Source organism: Hevea brasiliensis, chromosome 7 (assembly GCF_030052815.1).
Source record: "Hevea brasiliensis isolate MT/VB/25A 57/8 chromosome 7, ASM3005281v1, whole genome shotgun sequence".
NCBI lineage: Eukaryota > Viridiplantae > Streptophyta > Magnoliopsida > Malpighiales > Euphorbiaceae > Hevea > Hevea brasiliensis.
The window spans coordinates 27,428,360-27,438,924 of record NC_079499.1 but is presented as its reverse complement, the minus strand read 5'-3'; the positions used below and the strand labels follow the sequence as shown (position 1 = coordinate 27,438,924).

At 34.5% G+C, this 10,565-nt stretch overlaps 1 long non-coding RNA gene across 1 annotated transcript; it reads left to right on the top strand.

The window, feature by feature from the left end:
• Nucleotides 1–504: 504 nt before the first annotated feature.
• On the top strand, nt 505–2,696 carry LOC131181528 (uncharacterized). The gene is made up of 2 exons (XR_009150057.1): nt 505–1,129; nt 2,499–2,696. It is a non-coding gene; the product is annotated as an uncharacterized LOC131181528 (long non-coding RNA).
• The last annotated feature ends 7,869 nt before the right edge of the window (nt 2,697–10,565 follow it).

Genomic DNA, 10,565 nt, shown 5'->3' with positions numbered 1-10,565 from the left:
TAAGGAACATAATTCATGTTTTGGGGAAACAGAGATTATTGAAACAAAAGGATAAGGACTGAAGTCACTAAGAGACACGTTAGGGCGTAATAAAAGTGAGGTAAGCGCCAAAGTTGATTAAAATTTCCAGAGATCAAGTCGAGAGTAATAGAGTTATAATGAATACCTGAGGTGTCAGAAGAATGGTCAGTGAATAGCCAAGAGATAAGAGATGACAAATAGGATACTATAGTAGAATCAGAGAGCGGTAGAATATCATATATAATATATGAAGAGTTTGAAGAATAAATATTTTATCAATTTTTGCATAGCTGGAGGAGTAATGATTGTGCTTGTTTTAATAATCTTCTTTTCCTTATCTCTTGTTTATTCGAAAATTCGAGGACGAATTTTTTTTAAGGGGGGAAGAATGTAACAACCGACAAAAAAAAAAAAAAAAAACAGAGATTTGACTTTGGCGTGTGACAGTGGAATTCCACTGTCACTGCCAAAGTTTTGAAAAAAAAAAAAAAAATTATTTCAAAAACGGGAGGAGGAAAACCCCCCCCCCCCATTTCTCTTCTTTCCCTCTCCTTCCCTCTCTTCTTCTTCTTCCTTTCTCCGGTGACCGGCCGGCGACGTCCCCAGCAGCTCCCCACTAGGCCGGCGACCCTCCGGCGACGTCCAGGACCACCAGAAACGGCGGCAAGAGAGGGAGAGGAGAGAGAAAATGCGCGCACAGTAGGCAGCGGCTTTCCGGCGCGATTCCGGCTTCATCTGACGTCCGATCGAGGCGATTCCGGTGGCGTTGGAAAGCTTGTTCCGAGAGCTTTCTTTTGACACCAATTTTGAAGCAAATGGAGGTCGGATGAGTGAGATATGGAGGAGAGAAGTTTCGGGTTTTTCAAGCTTTTTCGTCAGATCTACGACGATCCGACCGTTGGATCGACGATCCGAGACCACATATGGACTAAGGAAGAGGAGAGGAACATGGTGGTATGATCAGATCCGGCAAATGTCGCCGGCGACCGGCGGCCGGCCACCGTGCGCGGTGGTTCCGGTGGTGGCTCCGGTGGGCTACGGAGGTGATTCAACTTCCAGAGGCTTCCTCGCAAATTTTTGGAATTTTTGAGACACAGATAAACTTCGGGTAAGACTATTTATATTATTTCGCTGTCTGTGGAGCATAAATATAGTGTTTCTTAAACAGAAAAATTTGGAGAAAAATTCTAAGAAAAATATATGATGAAAGTAAAATTATTTGGAGATATTCTATGGTGTTAGTTGAATTTTTTAGTGATTGTAGAATATTTTTGAGAAATATGAATGGATTTTAGTTAGATTTTTAGCATATGGGCATATAAGATTATTTGAAATTAAGATGTTTAAATTTTATATGATTGGTTGAAGCTTGAGGATGGAGGTTTAAATATGTGAATATTAAATTGGGTTGAATTAAGGATATGTTAACTGTTGAAAACTTATGGAATCGAGTAAAATTTTTGAATAAAATATTCATGGGTGATTAGAAAATTACAATTCATTTTGCAATAGCCTTATAATATTATTAAGGACCGCGGGGCAAAATTTTAGAATTTTTAGAGCTTGTTTGAGTGGATTTTTGAAAAATGTCAATTATAGGGACTAAAACGTAATTTTTGAGATTTTGAGTATTGTCTGATTTGGAGGACCCAGGAGGGGCCATGTGATATTGATGAGATGTGGTTGTGGAAATTGAGAATTTAGAAGTGCTATTTGAGCCTTTTTGCAGGTTGGGTAGGTCCCAGGTATAGGGGAAACTCTGCCGAATTTCCGACATGAATTAGACTGTCTATTGCCTCTTTAGAGTTTTATCTTAACTTAGTACTAATAATTTATAATTTAATTATTAAGTGATCGAGGTCAGCTATTTTTCTACATCCAGCAGCCACAATAGTCATCGGTGTACTGTGAGTAAAATATTAATTTTAATTGTAATTTCACTATTATTATATGTTCAAGCATGCCCATGCATCACTTATATGCATATATTTATGTAGTTAAACTCTAGGCATGATTTATATTGCATTGATAACTGTTAAAGTGCCATGATGTTGTTGTGGTAATTTGGAGCAGTGTGCGTGCATTGGTGTGCGTGTGATGTGGACTATGGACAGGACGGGTAGTCACGGCTTGAGTTCTTCGCTGGGACCCGATCCTTCGAGGGGTAGTCACGGCTTGAGTTCTTCGCTGGGACCCTCGATTTGGTTTATTAAGCGAAAGTCCGGCTTGAGTTCTTCATCGCACTGAGTTGGATTTAAGAGAGCTGTATAGGGGATCAGCTCCCATATATTATGATTGATGCTACAGGGTGCGTGAGTGCTCCAAATTACCTTTTTGATGTTATGATTTGAAAATGTTGTTGATGTTGCATTTCACTCTACAGGGTGCATTAGTTTTAGATAGTTATAGAGATTATGGTTAAAATTGATATTTTACTCTCTGAGTCGAACGCTCACTCCTGTTCAATATTTTTCCAGGCCACAGGAGGAGTTATTTTACAGAGCAACCTGTTTTCTTCCTCGCAGGTTTAACGTCTGTTATTTTAATTGTTTTACTCTCTTTTCTAAATTTAAAATCTAGAACTCCGCATGTGTTAGTAATAGTATGGACCTTATTAGGAATCGTGTAATTTAAATTTTTTAGATTAATAAATGAAGATTTGTATGGTATTTAAACAGTTTGTAAAATGAGGTAACAGGGTTGAGCCGGGCTCCCCTAATTTTAGTCTCTGATGATTTCTGGGCTAAGATGGCCCGAAATAAAATTATAACAGTTTAATTTAAATTATTTTTATATGCATATTGGCCCTAAATTGTGGGCTTGGTTATGGGTTGAGGAATAGTTAGGCTTACTACGGGCCTCAGGGGCTTTAGGCTGGCCCAGGTCCTAGTGCCGGTCCGGCCCATAGGTTGGGTCGTGACAGTCAGTCTGTCTACCTGTGACAGCAATAAAAAGCTATCGCTGAGTAAAATTTACTCAGTGGTGCACAATAACAATTTGAAATGCAATATATAATTCTTTTATTGACAATTCACAAATCAAATAATTCACAATTCCATTTCACAATTTACAAAGTTCATATAACACAAATTTGATCAAACAATTGCATAACACAGTTTTGCCAATCAATAATACAATTTGATCAAAAACTGAATAACACAGTTTTGCCCATCAATAACACAATTTGATCAAATAACTGAATAATACAGTTTTGCCAATCAATAACACAATTTGATCAAATAACTGACTAATAGAGTTTTGCCAATCAATAACACCATTTGATCAAATAACTGAATAATACAGTTTTGCCAATTAATAACACAGTTTAGGCCATGACACAATTTTTTTGCACATGCCAGGTTGTACACGATGACAAGACACACTCACCCCAATAATCGAAATCAATAAGGGAGGAAGCTAGCTAAATAATGAGTACTCATCCACACTCACCTCAGACTGACAAGTCAAAGAGGGAGGAACATAATCACACTCACCCCAGACTGATAAGTCAAAAAGGGAGGAATATAATAACAGTGTCATGCCAAGTGTGAACCAAAACAATTCCAAATAACAATATTTAAATATTTTATACAAACCATAAATCATATTTTATCTCAAAATTTCCATTTGCAAAGTAGGCAACACAATATTTTCCAAATAATATTCCCAAAGCCAAAACAATCAAAAACTATTCAAAACTCATTTCTCCAAATAAATTTTCTAGTAAAAGTAGTGAATATAAAAAGTATTGTGCACAGACACAACTTAAAACTATAATGTTCAATTAAATTTTTAAGTAGAAAAGGAGAAGTCAAAATTATTGTGCACAAACACAATTTAAAACAATAACATACAAATAATGATAATTTATTTTAATTGAAAAATTCAAAAGAAATAACTATTGTGCACAAACCTCTGATAACTGTCTCTTGCCTCTGACTCAGTGTTTTCTTCCCTTTCCCTGAGTTTTTGCTAACTGAAACACACAATTTGAAGTGTTTCAGTACTCATTTAAACCGTCTCTAATAATAAGGCTTAATACTTAATTTATTGAATTCTATTATTTCCTTAGTCAACCTAAGATGTTGACCCTCGATGCAGTCTAGGTGAATTAGGTTTTAATGTTACCAATGTGTCATATTTAATACCCTTTTATTGTTGGTACATGTTACCCAATTCATTTTCATGTATATTGCATTTTATTGCAATTTGTCAGATTTCGGTATACCAATTTGACCTAACCGGATGACCTAGTTTCCCCGGTTTTCGGGTTTTGGTCAAAACTATAAACTTGTAGGTCTATATCTTATTGCACGCGGGGCAAAATTTCAAGTCATTCTGAGTTTACTAGACCAAGTTATGGTCATTTTACTATTGCTGGTCAGAATATACCAAAATGGTCATTTTAGGTCATTTTTAGGTCACTTTTGGTTCGGCCAGTTTTTGGACCCGAACTTGTACAAGCTATTTGGCTTGGTCTGGCCATTTCTTGGCTTTGGTGTCTTCATAAGAATTGTAGATATATGTCTTAACTATTCATGGTAAAAATCTCAGGTCAATTAGACCTGTTTTGAGTGAGTTATGGCCAAAATACTAACTGCTGCCCAAATGGTCAATTTTCAGGCCTTAAATGCACTAATCCGGATTTGGTCATTTTTCAAGTCACCTTCCAAGCAGAATTTGGTAAGCTTCCTTCATGAAAGTTGGCACATTTTGTGCCTATTTTCACCTCCAATTAGTCTCATACCAATTGGAGCCACACACTTAAGGTTCTAAGCCAAAACCTACACTGCCCTATTGCACATTGTTCATCACTCATCAATTACACATTTAACACTTACCAAGTTACACATTCATGCCAATTCTAGTTTGTACCATAACATAAACACATTTTACTTCACATTGTTGGTCATCTTGGCAGCTTGTAATCACACCCAATATGCACATTATATTACAAAATTTTTCAAGTCCAAATTACAAACAATTTAACCACATGACAAGCTCATTTACATGTCCAAAATCAAACCCTTATACACATATACATGCTGCCATAACAAGCACCATAATTCAGCAATATAATTCTATAAACCAAACCATGAAACAACATATTTTGGTCCACACTTCTAATTGCCGATTGTAATTTTCTTCAATTAGCTTTCTAAGCTTCCAAAATCAAGTGTACTTTCACATATACATTTAGTATACATTATCCAATTTATTCCTACACACATAAACACTTCATCAACACTTTCATCTACCATTTACATGCAAGGATAAACTGACCTTATTGAAGTTCCATGGCTGCCAAAAATGTACCTCTCCCTTAACTCATCAAACTTCAAAAATCCTTCCACAATTCAACTACCCATAACATCCATACAAAGTTTAATGAAACAAACATAAAAAATACATACCACTTTTGAAACTCTTCAAAACCTTGACTAAACTTGATTTTCTTGCTACCTATCTACTGCCCAAGTTGTGTAGAACAATTTTTGTGAAGGAAAATGCAAGGAAATAAGCTTGGATCATGGGAGAATGAAGCTTGCATGAATTTGGCCATGGAGGATTCTTCTTCACTAATTTTCTACTGGTTTTGGGAGTTTGAGGAAGATGAAGTTTCTGCTGTTCACATGGTGATTAAGTGTCCACTTTATGGAGTTAGTGGACCACTAAGTAAAGATTAAATGTTTGTTTATTCTAAAGTTTTCATATTCCCACATTTAACTCCCATCTTTTGCTATTTAAACTATGTATCACCAATTTAATTTTTCATGACATTTTTCAAGTGTAATATCATGTATTTTTAATGGAAATTTAGGTCAAAAGACAACTAGGGGTGTCAAATGACCACAATGCCCCTGTTCGGGTTGCATTCCCAATTTTTCGGTAACACCGATTTTGTCCTTTTTTTTTATTTCTCACTTTTCTTTGTAGTAATTAATTAATTTATCTTTGATATTTCTAATGATATTTATGCTTCAATAGATGTCTATTTAAGTCTTAAAAATATTTTCTAGGGTTCTCCACGGTCCAGGGCTAGTAACGGTCCACGCCGCAACTTCCCGGTGTAGTCACCCATCGCTAGGGTTCTCGGCTCGTTTAACTTGGTTACATTTCATTGCTATTATTTTCCCTTTGTTTTTCTTGTATTTTATTTTCTTGTATTTCATTATTTTATGTCTCCTCATCTATATCTAAGTGTAGTTCTAGGCATTCTAGCTGTCCGGACAGACACTGGCTATCGGAACAATAGAACGCACTACCGAACAAAGGGGTGTTACAATGACATTTTGTTGATGGGTAATGACACAGGTATGTTGATAGCTGTAAAGATATGGTTGTCAAATACATTCTCCATGAAAGACTTAGGAGAGGCAACTTATATTCTTGGATTTTGCATCTATAAAGACAAAGCAAAAAGAATAATTGGTTTATCCCAAAGTCTATACTTATAAAAGGTGTTAAAGAGGTTTAACATGCTTGATTCCAAGAGGGGATTGTTACCAGTGAGACATGGTATCCACCTTTCTAAAGAGATGTCTCCAAAGACACCTGAAAAAGGAGATAAAATAGTCAGGATTCTATATGCTTCAGCTATTGGAAGTTTGATGTATACAATAATGTGTACTAGGCCGGATATTGCACATGCTGTTAGTTTGACTAGCAGGTTTCAATCCAATCTAGTTTTGGAATCCTGGATAGCTGTCAAGAATATCCTTAAGTGCTTGAGAAGAACTAAGGATTTATTCATGATTTATAGAGTTGCTGACTTGCAATTGTATGGTTATACTATTTATGATTTTCAATCAGATATCGATGATAGAAAACCTACCTCTGGGATTGTGTTCATTTATAATGGAGGTGCAATCAGTTGGAAGAGTTCCAAATAAAGTACGACTGCTGATTCCACTGCAGAGGCTGAGTATATTCTTTGCATCGAATCTTGCAAAAAAGTCATTTGGATAAAGAAGTTCGTGACAGAACTTGCAGTAGTTCCTTCCATTGAGTCAGCAGTTCCACTCTACTGTGACAACAATGGAGCAATCATACAGGCTAAGGAACCCAGGTCTCACCAGAAATCCAAACACATAGAAAGGCGCTACCATATTATTAGAGAGATAGTTGGGTGAGGCGATGTAGCCATGTAGAAAATAACATCAGCTGAAAATCCAGCTGGTCCATTCACTAAGCTTATGTCACAAGCTCAGCTAAACCGACATCTTGAGATGATTGGTCTAAAATATTGTAATGAATGGCTCTAGTGCTAGTACGAAATTATTAGTAGTATGCCCTATAGCATATCATTTAGCATATATCTTGTACATGTTTTATTAATAAAAAGGCATTTTCACTTTTCCCTTTACATAATATATTTATATGTAATAGAAAATGTCCATTGATATTTTGTTAGAAATTCTATTCTTAAGTTGTTAAGAATATGAGTGATAGTATTTCTAGCACAAAGTATCATAAATTGGATCACAATCTAGGATACTTCACAATAAGGACATGACTTATCCAGAAAGATTGTAATCATGTTTGTTCCCAAGTTATTTATATGAGATGTAAATAAGATAGAATGGTGAGTCTCATGCCATATAACAAACATGATAGGCACTTATGCATGATAAGTAGGCCGAACTAGTGACACTTATGACAAGCACATGGAGTTTACTCTTATCAATGCATTGTTATAAATCATATCAGTGCATATAATCTTTAGATCTAAGATAGCAGAGTTATCTTGTATATAGTTGGTTTGGGTTCGATACTGTTTTCATACTTGTACTGTGTATGGGTGTATGGGCATGTGTTGGCTCCTATCAGTTATATATGGAGATAGGTGTTGATCAAGATGGAATCTGTTACCCTAAGTAAATAGAGATAAAATCCTATATTCATTTAATTGTTCTTGATGCTTCAAGCTCCTGGTCGGGATAGACAGATTTAATCAGATTTAATTAGAAAAGAGTTTCTGATGAGATGTAGCACCTCGAACCTCCTAGTTATGAATAGTATCATTTTTGGTCTGTGACTAGTCCTATTTAAAGACACCTTGAGGACCAAAAATAAATAGAAAATTAATTGAGATAGACACAATAAAAATTCAAGTGACCCAAAAATATAAGGATTCACTGGATATATTGAAAAAAAGGGATTATGACCCAATAAGGGGCATTTTGGTCAATTCACCTTAAGAGTTAACTTTTGATTGAAATATCAATTAGATTAAATGAAATTAATGAATTGAATTACGGGGTAAAAATTGAAGAAAAATTCAAGTAAGAATATGTAAGGGAAAATTTAAGAAATGAAAACTTAAACTTTCATTTCTATTATGACAAAATTAAATTGAAGGACTTATGGGCTTTTGATAATTAAATTTAATTATTTAATTAAAAGGAAAAATTAAGTGTAAATGTAAAAAAAAAAAAAAAACAAAAAGGGAATAAAAATTTAAGTTTAATTATCCTTATGACACAATTAAAATTTATAATTTTAATAAACTAATTTTGGGTTAAATATATATATATATATATATATATATATATATATATATAAGAAGACAAATGTCTTCTTCATTTTTATTTTTTCATAAGTGCCACCACCCACTCCTCTCTCTTTCTCTCTCTTTCTCTCTCTCTCTTTTTCTCTTCTTCTTCCACTTCTTCCCCTCATTGATTTCCCCTCCCAAGTTTTAATTCCCTTAAATTCCATTCATAAATCCCATAACCCACTAAAAGAAAAGATCAAAGAGAAATTTGATTGAGGCATTGGAGCAAGTAGAGCAAAAGAAATTGGAAGAAAAATTGAAGTTGGAAAGAAATCACTTGAGGTAAGTTTCTTTTCTTGTTAGATTAGTTGTATAAGCCTTGAATGAAGTTAACTTATGATGAAATTTCATGAGAAATTGAAAGGAAACATGCATGGAACCTAAACTAGGGTTTTGGCCAACTTAGGGAAAATTAGGGTTTTGATGTATTTTAGTTAAATTGATGATAAATCTAAGTTAAATTGAGGTAGTATGCATGATTGGGAGTAGTAAGATTTTATGGGATTGCATAAATTGAATTATGAAAGATTAGGGTTCATGAGAAAATTGGGTTTTGGTGCTAGAGAGTGAAATTGGTGTTTAGTGTTAAATTATGATTAGTTGAGGTTTATTTAGTTTGAATTGACATTGTGTTGATGAATGGAAGTAATGAAATGGTAGGACTAGGGAAAATTACAAACTTTGGTGTTTGAAAATTGTGGGGTTTGTGTTAGGAAGTGCCATTGATGCATCAATGCTAAATTATAGTCATTTTGGGTGAATTAAATGTGAATTGAGGTTGGTTAATGGAAGTAATTGAAGAAATGAAAAATTAAACTTAGGGCAGAATTTTGCACATTGAATTCAGTGTGTTTGGAAGCCCATAACTTAAGCTACACACCTCCAATTGGTGTGAAACCAATTGGAAACGAAACTTAAGACATGGAGCTAGAATTTTCGTGAAGATACCCTGCCTCGAAAATGACCTTAAGCTATCCAAAATGAGCCTTTAACTTAGAGACTAAATTTTGGAACCTGCAGAATTTGACCATATGAACAGTAAACTTTGCATGGCCATAACTCTCTCTAGAAAACTCCGATTTAGGCAATTGTTGAACCGATGGAAACTTAAGACATAGTATAACATTTCATGTGAATAACTTGAGGCGAAATTATGGACTTAACCCAATCAAATTACTAAGTAAATTTGAATCACCGAATCTATAAAAATCTGAAAATCTGCAGATTTACCATATGAACAGTAAAATTTGCATGGCCATAACTCTCTCTAGAAAACTCTAATTTAGGTGATTTTTGAACTAATGGAAACTAAGACATAGTAGAACATTTCTTATAAAGAACATTAGATAAAATTATGGACTTAACTTGATCAAATTGCTGAACGAAGTTGGATCGATAAATCTGCCAGAACTGAATCTGTAGGATGAACAGTGACGTAAATAGTAACTATTTTTTTGTCATAACTTGAGCTACACAACTCCCAATTAGGCGATTCAAAAAGGAAAATAAAGTTAAGACCTAGATGAACAATTTTCATGAAGAACACCTAACCAAATTATGATCAAAACTAGGTAAAAATTGGGTTCAAAAATTGCAGCACCAAGTTGTCAAAAATCAAAACTCTCTAAAATTTGCAAAGCTATTTTGGGATGCCTTAGACATTCATGTAATGAGTTCTTGGCAGCAATTGAGATGCGTATTGAGACATTCTATTTGTGTATTTTAAGTAGAGAAAGAGGCTGGGATGGACAAGGAATAGTGAGTAAAGAGAAATGAGAGCATTGAAGGTTTGTGCACAACTAACCTCTTCTTCGTTTTTAAACTTATAAATTGCTTGGAATGTGTTAAATTAAATGAGTTTGCTTTGAACAAGTTTACTTTGACTGAAATATGGTTTTTCTCTTGCATTTAAGAAATTTGGGTGTTGCCACCTTTATATGGATATTATGATGAATTTAAATGTGTTTATTGGTTTATAAATGTGATT